Source organism: Suricata suricatta, chromosome 1, assembly GCF_006229205.1.
Source record: "Suricata suricatta isolate VVHF042 chromosome 1, meerkat_22Aug2017_6uvM2_HiC, whole genome shotgun sequence".
Lineage (NCBI taxonomy): Eukaryota > Metazoa > Chordata > Mammalia > Carnivora > Herpestidae > Suricata > Suricata suricatta.
Genome location: NC_043700.1, coordinates 162,838,086 through 162,853,615, shown reverse-complemented (window position 1 = coordinate 162,853,615; position 15,530 = coordinate 162,838,086). Strand labels below are relative to the sequence as shown.

At 38.6% G+C, this 15,530-nt stretch overlaps 1 protein-coding gene across 1 annotated transcript in view; it reads left to right on the top strand.

Moving 5' to 3' along the window:
* Positions 1-15,530, top strand: part of KLB (klotho beta) — a 38,242-nt gene that overhangs the window by 5,976 nt on the left and 16,736 nt on the right.

Here is a 15,530-nt window from a genome sequence, read left to right as displayed (position 1 = left end):
TATGCATCAGCATTTCTGTATATCTTGGGTAAATTCCTAGCAGTGCTATTGCTGGGTTATAAGGGAGTTCTATGGATAGTTTTTTGAGGAACCTCCACACTGTTTTCCAGAGCGGCTGCACCAGTTTACATTCCCACCATCAGTGTAGGAGGGTGCCCATCTCTCCACACCCTCACCAGCATCTGTAGTCTCTTGCTTTGTTCATTTTAGCCACCCTGACTGGTGTGAGGTGGTATTTCAGTGTGGTTTTGATTTGTGTTTCCCTGATGATGAGTGATGTTGAACATCGTTTCATGTGCCTGTTAATTTTTCTTTAAAATGTTTATTTTAAAAGGAAATTTTATTCCTACTATACATGAGATAAGTATTTTCAAATACCCTTCAAATAAATATGTAGCATTGAAAACAAAAAAAATTTTTCTTCTTTGTCACACCTAATTTCATCTCCCATACAAAAAGAGGTAGGTGGGGACACGTGGGTAGCTCAGTTGGTTAAGTGTGACTTCGGCTCACGTCGTGATCTTGCAATCTGTGAGTTCGAGCCCTGTGTCAGGCTCTGTGTTGACAGCTCAGAGCCTGGAGCCTGCTTCGGATTCGGTGTGTGTCTCTCTCTGCCCCTCGCCACTCATGCTCTGTCTCCCTCTGTCTCTTAAAAGCAAATAAATGTTAAAAAAAATAAAAAGAAAGAAAAGAAAAGAAAGGAAAAGAGGTGGATGTACCAGACTTGGAAAATACCACTGTAATACATTTGGTCCTAAAACCAAACACAGTGTGCCATTTAAAAATGTAACATAAAATAAAATGCCTTTTCTTATTAAAATAATTTGAATAATGTATGATTATTAAATGGGAACATGCCAATATTTATGTTTATGTATATGAGCATCTTAAATATTCATAATTTATTTTCTGAATATTTTAAATTTATTTAAAATAAACTTTTATTTTATTGCTTTAAGAAAAAGCTCCATATCAATACAGCTTTTATTGCATCTCTAAAATATTACAAATAGGGGCACCTGGGTGGCTCAGTTAGTTAAGGGTCCTACTTCAGCTCAGGTCATGATCTCGTAGTTTGTGAGTTCAAGCCCCACGTCGGGTTCTGTGCTGAGAACTTGAGCCTGGAGCCTGCTTCAGATTCTGTGTCCTTCTCTCACTCTGCCCTTCCCCAGCTCAAGCTCTGACTCTGTCTCTCTCTCAAGAATAAATAAACATTTAAAAACATTTTTTAATAAAATGAAATATTACAAATAAGTCTGAAAAATTGTCAGACAGCTTGCTGTTTCTGTAGCTGGACAACTTAGATCTTATTTATCAGTCTGCTGAGCTGTTCCTTTCTCAGAAACATAGATACCACCCCCAGATTTTCTGATATCCTTGTTTTTAACTGTTGTGGCTTGCTGAATCAAAGCAGCTGAGTTTGATACAAGTTCAATGTCATTTCCTTCAAGAATTAACTCATCTTTCTGGACTTGAGATATAGAATTGAGATACTTTTCACTACAATTTTTAAGAAAATAGGCTTATGAAAATGCATGTCAACATTTTTTTTGTATATTACACAGAAATGATGAAATTATTTTTTAAATTCCTCAGGGTTTCAATAGATTGCTTAATACTGTGAAAGAGGCTTTCAGGACAAGAAATGTTGGGAAACTCTGCTTGAGGTCAAGGCCTCACCTACTTGTTCCTGAGTCTGGGATAAGATTTGATTTAGTCCCTGTTTTTCAACCTCTTTGAGGAACATTATCTTAGCATTTCTTGGCATCGTTCCCTCAAAGAAGCTCACACAAGGCTGGATAAGCATTAGGTATTCGATAAATAATTCAAATGACTATCTTCTATTTACGGAAGATCTACCTTGTTCCAGAAAGGATACTTTTTTCTTAGAAAGGATTTAAAATTGTAGTGTTATGCCGAGATCACGGTTTCCCCCCCAAAACCACTGGAGTCCACGTCAAGTATGCAAAAGCAAAGGGCGTTTATTCGGGCTTAAGGTCGGTCTCTCAGACTCACCAACGCAGTGGTTCCAGGCTGAGAGCCCCGATCATCAGTCGGGCAGGGTTTTTATTACAGTAGGGGTGAGGGATGGGGTGAAGGGTGGAGTGAGGGGCTGGGGTTACAAAACGATTGGGCGGCACATCAGCAGAGGCTGGCGCCGCGCAGGGTGATTGGCTAATTTAAAACTACGCGGGCTCGCTAAAACAGCGAGAGTATTGGCTCGGGCTGGTGGTGGCATCTGCTTGGGCAACAGGTGGGTTGTTTTTCCTTCCGTTGCTGCTGAGTCCCACCTGGGGCAACAGAAACTTAGGCCTTCTGGCTTCTGAGGCTTATTTGAAGCATATCATGGAGTCAGTTTGGTCCTTCAGTAGATGAATAAAAGTTGATTTCAGAAACACACACACACACACACACACACATGCACATACATACACACACACACCAACACAGATTCTGGCATAAACACATAGTCTTTTCAGAATATGCAAATCAATTTTGTATGCCCGTTTCTATTAAAAATTTTACATTAAGGGCGCCTGGGTGGCTTAGTTGGTTAAGCCTCTGACTCTTGTTTTTGGCTCAGGTCATGATCTCACAACTCGTGAGTTTGAACCCCACATTAGGCTCTGAGCTGACAATGTGGAAACTGCCTGAGATTCTCTGTCTCCCTCTCTCTGCCCCTCCCCTGCTTTCTCTCTCTCTCTCTCTGTCTCTGTCTCTCTCAAAAATAAATGGACATCAAAACAATTTTACATGGAAAGCCCACAATGAAACAAGTTGCAGAATATTGATGACACTTAACTCTGACTGATGTATTCATGAGGGTTCACCATATTTTTCTTTTTCTTTTTAAACGTTATGGAAATTTCCATGATTAGAAGTAAAAAATAAGTAAAGAGATTATATTTTAAAAACAATTATCTTGGGGTGCCTGGGTGGCTCAGTCGGTTAAGCCTCCAACTTCGGCTCAGGTCAGATCTCACGTTCGTGGGTTCGAGCCCCGTGTCAGGCTCTGTGCTGACATCTAGCTCAGGGCCTGGAGCCTGCTTCCGGTTCTGTGTCCTTCTCTCTCTCTGCCCCTTCCCCTCTCATGTTCTGTCTCTCTCTGTATCAAAAATAAATAAAACATAAAAAAAATTTTTTTAAAAACAATTATCTTTATATAATACACTTCATTTTTTAATTTTTTTAACATTTATATATATTTTTTATTAATAGTTTATTGTCAAATTGGTTTCCATACAACACCCAGTGCTCTTCCCCACAAGTGCCCTCCTCCATTACCACCACCTCCCCTCCCTCTCCCCCTCCCCCTTCAACTCTCGGTTCATTTTCAGTATTCAATAATCTCTCAGGTTTTGCATCCCTCTCTCTCCCCAACTCTCTTTCCCCCTTCCTCTCCCCCTGGTCCTCTATTAGGTTTCTCCTGTTAGATCTATGAGTGCAAACATATGGTATCTATCCTTCTCTGCCTGACTTATTTCACTTAGCATGATACCCTCGAGGTCCATCCACTTTCCTACAAATGGCCAGATTTCATTCTTTCTCATTGCCATGTAGTACTCCATTGTATATATACCACCTCTTCTTGATCCACTCGTCAGGTGATGGACATTTAGGCACTTTCCATGATTTGGCTATTGTTGACAGTGCTGCTATGAACATTGGGGTACATGTGCACTTCTGTATCCCTTGGATAAATCCCTAGCAGTGCTATTGCTGGGTCATAAGGGAGTTCTATTGATAGTTTTTTGACTGTTTTCTAGAGCAGCTGCACCAGTTTACATTCCCACCAACAGTGTAGGAGGGTGCCCGTTTCTCCACATCCTCGCCAGCATTTATAGTCTCTTGATTTGTTCATTTTAGCCACTCTGACTGGCATGAGGTGGTATCTCAGTGTGGTTTTGATTTGTATTTCCCTGATGATGAGTGATGCTGAGCATCGTTTCATGTGCCTGTAGGCCATCTGGATGTCCTCTTTGGAGAAGTGTCTGTTTATGTCTTCTGCCCATTTCTTCACTGAATTATTCATTTTTCAGGTGTGGCGTTTGGTGAGTTCCTTGTAGATTTTGGAAACTAGCCCTTTATCTGATATGTCATTTGCAACTATCTTTTCCCAATCCGTCGGTTGCCTATTAGTTTTTATAATACACTTCTTAACCAAATTTAGTGTTAAAACTAAAAAACAGCTATGAAAAAGCCACCATTCACACGATTAATAGCTAAACCTTCTTTGCTGACAGAATACAGCAACTGATTTCTTGAACAAGAAGGATTCAGTGTTTCACAGGCACATTTAAACAGATGAAATGTCACTTTTAAGCCTCTTCTGCCCCAATGCCCACCAATAACTTGAAGACTGTGATGTTTTGAAATGGAAATACTAGCAGAAGCCTTCTTTAGTTTGACTTGGTCATATAGAAAGAAAATCTCCAACAATCATCTGAAATGATTTTTTTCCGTGAGAAAAATAAAGGAATATTTTTAAACCCCCTTCTTAAAGCTGGGTTACGAGACAACGCATACCAAAATTTATTTTTGCTAAATCTATGGTTAAAAACTAGCCCAAGCTTTTCTGTCAATGAAGGACAGAAAAAAGAAGGTTAAAAAGAAGAAGCCTTGTTACTTGCTACCTTTCACCGCTTTCCTCTGCCACACAAGACAAACACAGAAATGGGGGAAGAGATTGGTCTTAATTCTTATGGTAAAGTGGAGAATCAAGACAATTATTGCAGATAACATTTTGGCATTCTATCATACTATTCTTTATTTTTAAGTTTATTTATTTATTTTGAGAGAGAGAGCAAGTGGGGAGGCAGAGAGAGGGAGAGAGAGAGAACCCCAAGTAAGCTCTGCATTGTCAGTACAGAGCCCAATGTGGGGCTCAAACTCATGAACCATGAGATCATGACCTGAACCGAAGTTGGACATTTAACTGACTGAACCACCCAGGCACCTCTTCTATCAGATTATTCTCTCTTTTTTTTTTTTTTTGGTTTATTTATTTATTTTGAGAGAGAGTGAGTGGGGGAGGAGCAGAGAGAGAGGGAAAGAGAATCCCAAGCAGGCTCCACAGTCAGTGCAGAGCCCAATGCAGGGCTCAAACCCACAAACCATGAGATCATGACCTGAGCCAAAACCAAGAGTTGGGTGTTTAATCGACTGAGCCACCCAGGCACCCCTATATCATACTATTTTTATAACTATATAAGAAGAATACTGTATACCTACCATAGTGTCTAAAACTATACTATGTACTTTTCATATATTATCTTATTTAATTTGCACATCAACTCTGCCAGGTAGGTATTCTTATAGTCATTTACAGTCGGTGATGCTGAAGCCCAGAGAAGTGTCCCTGAGGTTACCCAGCTGTATGTTGTTTTTTTACTCTGTAATAATTGACAGAGCCAAAACTCAAATCTTATCCATCTGAATCCAAGCTAACAAGGCTTAATGATATGTATCAGCTACCTGACTTTAATGAAAAAGAACAATTTAAAGTCCTAAAGCCCTTAGCAGCCACTTGCGTTGATGCTGACTCACAGGTACTTAACTTCACTTTGCCTTTTTAAAGACCCGAACCATCCATCTACGTATTTTATTTGTCCACAAAATCTATAAACAATTTATCCCTGACTCATACATTAACCATGAGGCTTTCCATGTGTCTCCATAATTTTAATGTTTTATTTGCTCAAAACTTTAGTGTCCCATTGAAGTAATGTTAAATCACATGTGTGTGCCCTTGGCAAAACCATCTAAAGATTAATTTTAAAAAATTTTTATAAGGTTTAAACATTTTTTTAAATTTATTTATTTCTGAGAAAGAGAGACAGAGTGTGAGCAGGGGAAGGGCAGAGAGAGAAGGAGACACAGAATCTGAAGCAGGCTCCAGGCTCTGAGCTGTCAGCACAGAGCCTGACATGGGGCTCGAACTCATGAACCATGAGATCATGACCTGGCGATGTTGGACACTTAAGTGACTGAGGTAGCCTGGCATCCCATAAAGTTTAATAAATTTCAACACAATTATTCATTTAATTAGCTAATGCATATGCTTATGTGATAATCCCAACTCATCTCCATTAGGGTTTAAGACACTTCTAACAAAATATAGCAAAAAATGATCAAACAGTTAAGATTGGCATTCTTATAAGGCATTTCTAATCAAATCTGAATAAAAAGATGAAAACTTCATGTGGATAAGAATTGCCAGACAGTTTCTATAACCAAAATACCATTGTTAGATATGAGTCGTGTAAAGAAACTTATTTGAAGGAGACAATTGGTATTCTAAAACCTTCAAGAGAGCAATATTTACTTCTTCTAATCGTTACGTAGAAAAAGTTGTATGTCAGTGAATGATTAACAAGAGTTTAAGTAAATGTAATTATAAGTGTTCAGAGAATAACATTGTGATCAAATTTAAACAGCTTGATTTGATATGAATACTCTCATACATGGAAAATTAGGCCCAACTGGATCAGAAAATACTGTAAGCAATAAAACAGTGCTAGATATGATGGGAAAAAATGAACCGAGGAAAACTTTACATTACTGTAAAAAAATCTTACTGAGTAAACTCAAAAGTCATGTAGTCTACGTTAAAAGAAAAGAGGGTCATTAAACCAACATTAATGATTCTGTCATTGAAAAGTAGTATGAGTGCTAAGAATAAATCAGAACCTTCTAGCTTACCAACCAGTAAAGAGTGAATCAGGGGCGCCTGGGTGGCTCAGTTTGTTGGGCGACCAGCTTCGGCTCTGGTCATGATCTCACAGTTTGTGGGTTCAAGCCCCACATCAGGCTCTGTGCTGTCAGCTAGCTCAGAGCCTGGAGCCTGCTTTGGGTGTATTCTGTGTCTCCCTCTCTCTCTGACCCTCCCTGCTTGTGCTGTCTCTCTCTGTCTCTAAAATATAAATTTAAAAAAACATAAAAAAAAAAAAAAAGAAGAGTGAATCACAGAAGCAATTAAAATGGTTCTTGGGTGATCTACCTGAAAATGTTTGAGGGAAGTTTTGAGACTGGGGAAAACCAAATCTTTTAGTATTTGGGGGAGTATATTGATTGGTTCTTAATAGTGTCATATCTCGATTATGTGACTGAGTCTTTAAAAAAGGGCTAAGTTTACTGCTATCATTTCTTCTTTCATGTTAATCACATATATATTGTATATCTTCTGCTCTTACCTTTGAATATCAACATTTATTACTATGGCATAGAAAAGCATTATTTAATATATAATGAAATCTAGAATAACTGAATTTTTATTTAAGTTTCTCTTTTTTTCCTATGAAATTTTTGGAACTTTGGAGAAACTAAAGAGTAACAGCATAGAGCAATTAAATTCACTGACAGAAACCATATGTTTCAACCAATTCTCTTGACTTTTAAAATTAGAAATATAATGCATTTTTACTGCAAAACATTCAAACAATACAGAAAAACATAAAGTCAAAAATGAAAAGTCTTCTCTTCTACCCTAACCCCACACCCTAGAAGTAACAACTGCTAGCATTCATTATCCGCATTCTTTTCTAGGTGGATATAAACATATATATATAGTCACATTTAAAAAAAATTTGAATCATATTATTACACTAAGTTTTGGTTATCATTTCTGATTAATTGAAATGCAAAAGTATGCTGCTTTGATCAACTTACTTCGGTACCTCTCCTTCCTATTAGAAGTTATACTTCATTTGAAGGCAGGAGCTATCTTGTTAATGTTTTTTTCTAAATTCCCACCCAGGTACCTTGTATTTGTTAAATAAGTATTTGTAGACCTGACTTTAAGCAGTTAATCAATGTGAATGAATGGAGAGTGAAGAAAAAGATGTAATAGCTGTAGGTTAAAGGAAAGAGATAAAACGATTTATTGAAACTTCCTTTTGCTGATGTGTATAATTTCTACAAGGAAACAAAAACATGAGGTAATGCTGATGAATTCCCTGTTTGATCAGGTAGGGATATGGTGCCCCAGCTGGCAAGACTGGATGAAGGTATAATAAAACCATGACTCCCAACTCGCCCCTTTCCTCACAGTGTTGCTGGCACCCCAAAACTGTCCCATGGCTTTTACAGTGTACTGGACTTCGTTTTTGTGCCTTGTCTGTTACATGTCCCTTGCATTGTCTAGGCCTGTTGAATCACCTTTGGGTCTAAGGCATAAAAGTATGTTTCAAGGGCATATAATTTAAAGTGTGTAAAATCCTGGAAATGACAGTGACCAAAAAAGCTGACTCAGTTCTAATCCTAGCTTTGCCACTGAGACCTTGGGCTTCAGTATCTCATCTATAATAGAAGAGTTTTGAAGATTGGATCAATTGACCTGTACGGTCCATCCTCTACCTCTAGTTAGCAGGCAAGAGCACAGACGTTGCAGAAATACAACGCAGGCTAGATTTAGTTTGTGAAATTAGACAAGTCATTTTAACTCTCTATCCCTAGGTCTCCTCTCCTGTAAAGTGAGAATGCTAATTTCACCTACCTGAGTTTTCCTAAATAAGGATTAAATGAGAGAGTACATGGGAAGCACTTAGAACAGTACTCGGCATATCTGGCACTGGATACATATTAGCTCTTATTAGTATTTATACTATTAATTTTCTTTGGTTCTGTAATGTAATCACTGTTCCATTTGATCATGAAATCACTAATCTTTAATGACCATTTAATTACGATTTGTTTGAAAATGGTGCTGCACTGAATACTACACAACTGCAACACCCTGCCATCTTGGTCCACCATTCACAATCAAAACGCTCAAATGTAGAAGTGAACCCTAAGGATTCATTTAGCTTCTGACACCAATGAGGACAATATCTAATGCCAACTTTGCTGCTTCTAGGAAAGGAGCCCAGGGAATTACACAGACGTGTTCCATGCTGGTCTGGGCACTTGGACAACTACATGGTTCTCTGAAAACTCCAAATTTCCTGGCAAGTCCTCCCTGACCTTTCTAGGTGATACTGAATTTCACATACACAGATATTTTCCTCTCAGCATGGAAGAGCGGGATACCATACCCTCATTCTATGACTGTTTAGTTCTTTTAATCAATTATAATCAAGTACAGCAGGAATAAAATATAATTTTAAAATAGTATGTTATGGTTCATGTCAAATGGTCCCCAAATGCTTCAAAATTTAGAACTGGTCAAACATACAGAAAGCAGGAAAACCATCCTGAGAAGTGACCAGAGAGGGCTAGGTTCAAATCCTAGCTTCACCAGTGTCCAGCCTCTGTGAACTTCAGTTTCTTCTCTAAAATAGGAAAAATTAAATCTGCCTTGCAGATTCAGAGGCCGTACCATCGATAAGGTATGTCAGGTGGCCAGCTCACTGGCTGACCCATACTGGGCATTCAATCGGCAAGTATTCTGTGCCAGGCTTTTCTCGGGGCATCTATATATACCACTGTGACCAAAACAGGTATAGTCTCTGCGGTCAAGAAGCTTGTAGGCCAGGCATGGTTCTATATTGTACGGGCCCATGATGTACAATCTGGGGGACCCTCTGTGAGAAAAAAAATTACGGACATGAAATTTGGTACAGGAGTGAACATTTATTTGGAACGAGAAAAATATTACAACAGGTTACTGTAGTCTTGCCCATTCAGATTTCTTTTTTTCCAAGTTCTCTTTAGGGAATTCATAAGGGATACTTAACTAGAGATGCTTCTAAATACAAGCTGGCTCCCAGCCTACCTAGAACATTCTATAGGGACCCATACAAGTGAGGGGCTGTAAAGCTTCAGCTTCCTTCAGTTCATGGGAAATCTGCCTTTGTTGCAGGGCCCAAAAGGTCTTATTTTTATTATTGTAAATTCTTTGACTACCTTTAAGTCTTCATTCCTATATCCTGAGGAAAGGCTTCAGGTCATCCACTCAGACCATTTTAGCTTCAATTATCCTCCGAGATATGGTCTTTTTGCATGAAAAAATTACTAACAGGATCACAATTGTTAATGTAATAATAACAGGAAGCTTAAAATACCCTTCCAACCTCTGCAGACTTGGCATGCAAATGTTCTCCTTGGGCAAGGAAATTGGACTTCAGTTAAGCATCAATTTACTAATATTGATTTCTTCTAAGGCCCCTTCTAATATCTGGGGAAACCCACAGATGTTTCACTTAACTAATTATAAGCTTTATTCTAGACCTCTTTCCCTTTATGTTGCTGGGTTTAGACCCTGACTCAAACATTAGTTGAATTTAGTAATATTATCATTGAAATTAGAATTCTATAACAATATTAATACCATTGTTTTGAAGGAACAAATATAGTAGAGTTTAGCTTTTACATGACTCCTCTGGGGAAATCCTGAAACTATATAAACTGATAATGAGGAAAGATTTGTCAGAATCCTTTGGAAACAACAATTGGAAAAAAATAGGAGGAAAATTTATTAAAACAAATTTTAATATGATTACTGAGCTATTACAACTATAGAAAACATAAATTTTAACCATTAAAAATAGAATAGGTAAAAATTCTCTTTATGAAAGGTGGGAACTTTGGTTAATATTGAAATTCTCACCTAAGATTAATGAGGGGATATCATTTCCCCGAGTTTCAAGATTCAAAAAAAAATCAAAGAAATAACAGTCCCATAATAAATTTTAATGAAATAATAGTCACATTTTTTAGCAATGAACAGTAAAATTTGCATATGTTAAACATCCAATAAGTATTTGTGGAAAAATGAATGAATGTTAAGTAAGCTGTAAGGACAGTGATTATAATTAGCAGAAAACTTGATACTAATATAAAAGTAGTAGTAGATGAAACAAATGAAACTGAAATTGTTATTATTATTATTTTGGTTTCAAGGGTAAAATTTAGTGATTCATCACTTAACATACAACACCCAGTGCTCATCCCAGCAAGCACCCTCCTTAATGCCCATCACCCATTTAGCCCATCTCCCTCCCTTCCCCTCCAGCAACCCTTAGTTTGTTCTCTGTGGTTGAGTCTCTTCTGGTTTGCCTATCCCTCTTTTTGTTTAATCTTCCCCTCTGTTCATCTGTTTTGTTTCTTAAATTCCACATACGAGCGAAATCATATGGTATTTGTCTTTCTCTGACTGACTTCCTCTGCTTAGCATAATACCCTCTAGCTCCATCCAATCAAGATGAAATTAATCCCAATCCAAATGGACAATGACTAAAACTCAATCAGCTGCAAAAAAATAAATGAGAACACACACGTCTAGCCATGAAATTCTAGAGGCAAGGGAGCACTAGCTGCAGAAGGCTCTTCCTGCCCCCGTAGGCGTCCTACCGTTGTTTCCCGCAGCAAGGTAAAATTATCTTCAGCTTACTCTTTTGAAGTCCAGTATTTCACATTTACATTTGTGTAGTCTTCACAGAGTCTTCACAGGCACTAACTCATTCGATTTTCACCACAATTCTCTAGCATGTTTCTTTTTAACTCAGGATAACAGAGGGAGAGAGAAAACTGAGGCTATTGGGAGGAAATGATTTATCCAAGATGATAAACCCAGTTAGCAGCAGGGCCAGTACTAGAGCCTGGGTCTCTTGCTTTCAGGACCTGAGTGCTTTCCCTGATAATACCATGTAGGTAAGTAGCAATTTCCTATCCCTCTTGATAACCATGTATCCCCAAATAGCAATCGATGTTTTGAAGCAGATGGTCAAAGAACACTCACACCAATGGATCCAATGTGTAAAGAGTAATCTGGAAATATGTAAAACAATTTTAAAAGTTGGTAGCCCATTTGTGGGATTAACAGAAGGAAATAATTCAAGCAAACTAAAAGCTATATGCCTAAAGTTGGTTATTACAACATTATTTATGACGGGGGGTGGGGGGGATAACAGGAAGGGAGGAAGGGAAGAAGGGAGGAAAAAAACCAAGCTAATTCCTATCAAAAGAGAGAGATGACTAAGTAAGTCTTATTTCATCAAATTGGTAAATGGTTATAAAGACTAAAAAGATGGAAAATGTTCAAAGGGATTTTAGCTGGGAAATATATTTGGGAAAGCTGGATGGGATCACAGAAATATGAAAACAGTTTGCTGTGATTGTAGGGTTTTAGATAAATTTTCTTTAACAGTGTTTATTTAAGACTTTTTGAAATAACCTTAGCAACAAATAAGTTTATAGTTCACATGAAGGTATTTCAACCCAAGTATGACTAAAATTATGCACATATTTGAAAATTTAGCTTTTGATAAGTGATTGGAGGTTCCTTAAATATAGACATGGGTGCTATAACACATTTGCTCATCTGTCTTCAGCCCGTACCCTCCACAGCCCCCCTTCCAGCATCCCGCCATGTCTTCCTGATCTCTGACCATGTCTTCACCTTGTTTCTGAAGTTGTGCCCAATATCTTCTTTGCTTCCTATCCTTCATAGAACTTACTGAATCTGGTCTTCTAGGGGCATCGAAGAAAGCTGCTACATTAGGCTAGAGGAGGGAACAGAACAAGATATAGGCCCCTGGCTGTCTCTCAATGACATCAGGCCCTGATAGCTGGCTCAAAAAGAAAAAGCTGCTGACTTCCCCTTTAAGCCACTGAATCTGAAGAATAAAGGTTGAAGCTCCCTTAAATCAATCATTCCAAAGGTAGATGGCCTTGTACAAGATAGAGGGTAACCTTGGAAAATCGCACAAGGAGTGTTGTGCAAGGCTGCAGGGCCCAGGCCACATTCCTAAACCCCATTTCAGTTTTCCCAACTGACCTCCTTTATGAGTGTCAACCAAAGGACATGCATGGAGATTTATATCAAACTCACTATATCAGAGCAAAACTTTTTACCTTATTACCTGGCAAACAGGATCAAGTTATAACCGTAAGTACCACACAAAGAACCTCTCCCACATTCTCCACAGGAGAATGGAAAGGCTGTCTTCAGTCCTCAGCAAAGATAACCCTGGATACCTTGATAGCCTATGCAAATAGCAGCAAAGGTGAAAGAGACACTGGGGAATACGAAGGTCACCTTGGGGCATGACAACACGTGTGTCCAAGAAACTTGCTTGTAAGGGAATTGCAAACGTACGTGTCTGTTGTCTTCTAAGCTGTCCTATTTCTCATTAAAATGCTGATACGACCAAGATTTAATCACAGCTTAGGTCCTCTTTCATATAATCACTGAAATCTGTAATAGAACATCTTTATCTTGAGGAAATTCCCCTCTCCTTTTTTTGCTCAGATTAGGACTGTTTTAATGAATGTATACTGATTCCATCTTGCTTTCCCTTTAGTGTCTCATGATGTCGTATTTGCAAGGCAGTTAATTTATGACTTGGAATCTTACATGTTCAGGGCTTTACAGTTTACACTTCACAGGTGCACAACAGTCCTGAAAAGATGTACTGATCACCAGGGCTTTTGTGAATGAAGTTGCTGAGGATACCAAGGGATTAAATGACAGATCAGAATAAAGGAAAGAACGCTGCCTTTCTACTCATGCACGATTGCTTTTGTATCAAATCGAAAAAAACAAAAAACAAAAATAGTTTTCAAGTCTTTCTGTTGTGATTCCAGCCTCAGAAAAGCCCAGAAAGAGTGACTAAACCACTACAGGTGGCGTCTGTCCCAGGCTCCCCTGTGACTCCTTCCAGTAAACTTCCAGGTTCCAGGAGGGGAGGAGGCGACATTTTTCTCTAGGAGGAGAACGTTCATAAGTATCCTTGGAAATATTTGGGTGCTGAGTGATTCCAGGATCTTCCAGTGAAAACTGATCAAGGACAGGTAGAATGGAGGTAATACTTTGAGGCAACTACTTCATCAGAACATCTTTCAAGGAGTTATTTAAATTAGCTACTCTTCATAAAGCAAAGAGGCATCGGTTCTAGAATCCTTACCTCTTAGGGTAACACCTATTTTTTCCTCATCCTAACACAATTTATGGACCATCTTCAGTGTCCACAGGATCTATTAAGTGTGAACCATTGCTCATAGTTGATTGGTTTGGGCCTATAAAAAGGCATTTCACATAGTTCAACCCAAAATAAAACATCTCTAATGAGTGAAAGAGAAGCTAAAGAACAAAATGGAAAGCAGATATGGTAGTTAAAAATAGTAAGGGTTTGTGCACTTGTTTTAGAAACATTCAAACAGAGGAGAAATTGAGTCATCCGGGAAGAGACGTCAGGAAGCAAGCAAATCAATGGCCCAGGGGAAGAGGTGGCTGTCACACAGATGACAGACGATTCTAAGTCTAGCCGGGTCACGAAGTGGCCTTGAATATTAACTGGCCCAGAGTCCTTAACTGTAGTCCTTGACATTTACTCCTCCTGATACAGCTCATGACTCTTTATCGAGCTTCTACTTACTTTTTCACTTAATGACCCATTTGATGCCATTTTATATGTTTTCTTTCATAAATTCAATCTTACTTTCCCGATAAGATTATTGGCTCATGAGGGCATATTCCTGTGCCGTATATTTCAGCCGCTCAGGGCAGGGCAACCCAGGCATTAAGTAATTGCCGAGTAAGTACCTGTTAAACAGAGTGGAGGCGCACCTGGGTGGTTCAGTCGGTTGAGTATCCGACTCTTAATTTCCAATCAGGGCATGATTTCACGGTTCGTGAGTTCAAGGACTTCATGGGGCTCTGAACTGACTACATGGAGTCTGCTTGGGATTCTCTCCCTCTCTTTCTGTCCCTCTTCCAGACTCTCAAAACAAATAAATAAACTTTAAAAAAAAAAGGCTGGAAACCTATCATGAGACTCTGTTATAAGAGAGCTCAACTGGAAGTGTCAATTGTGGGGGGACCAAGAATGATAACACGCATCTCTGGGTAGTGCCGCCCAGATGCTCTACTCAATGCTACATATTGAATATATACATCAGCACAACATCTAGCAGCTTTACAAAGGGCATTATAAGTATTAGTATTGTTATTAACTTCATTTTACAGTTGAGGATACTAAGAGATTTCAGAACGCTTAAGTAAATTATCTAAGGCCACACAGTAAGCACCTAAACTTCAAGCCCAAGAGGGTTGAACCTAAAGCCCACATTGTTTCCATTGGTTTCCTGCTTTGTATAGTGCCTGCCACTCATTAATAATAACAGTAATAATAATAACAACTGTAATGTTATACTAATATTGTTATAAAAGAATAGTTATAAAAATAAAACTTATATTAATAATAATGTCTTAAAAATAATAGTAATAGTAAAATGGCTTATGTAGGGGTGACTCTGTGTCAGGCACTGTTCTAAAGTCTTTTACATAATTTATTTCATTCAATCCTCACAACCAGCCTAGGAGATGGGCTCTATTAGTATCCATTTATCGAATTTTGAGAGTGCATTATCTTGGACTTCTAAGTTACGGCTAAAAGAAGATTCTGTAGAATGATGAAAGATCACTTCTCTTTGTCTTCTATGTAGAGGAAGAAACCTTACAATCCACATAATATTTCGCCTGCACCCAGTCCCAAGTGGGCCCACGAAGGGAGCCAAGGAGAAAAATAAGGTGGAGCTTGGACCAGGGCTCTCTGCCTGCCCTGGGTAATCCTATAGTAGAGGCTTTAGGT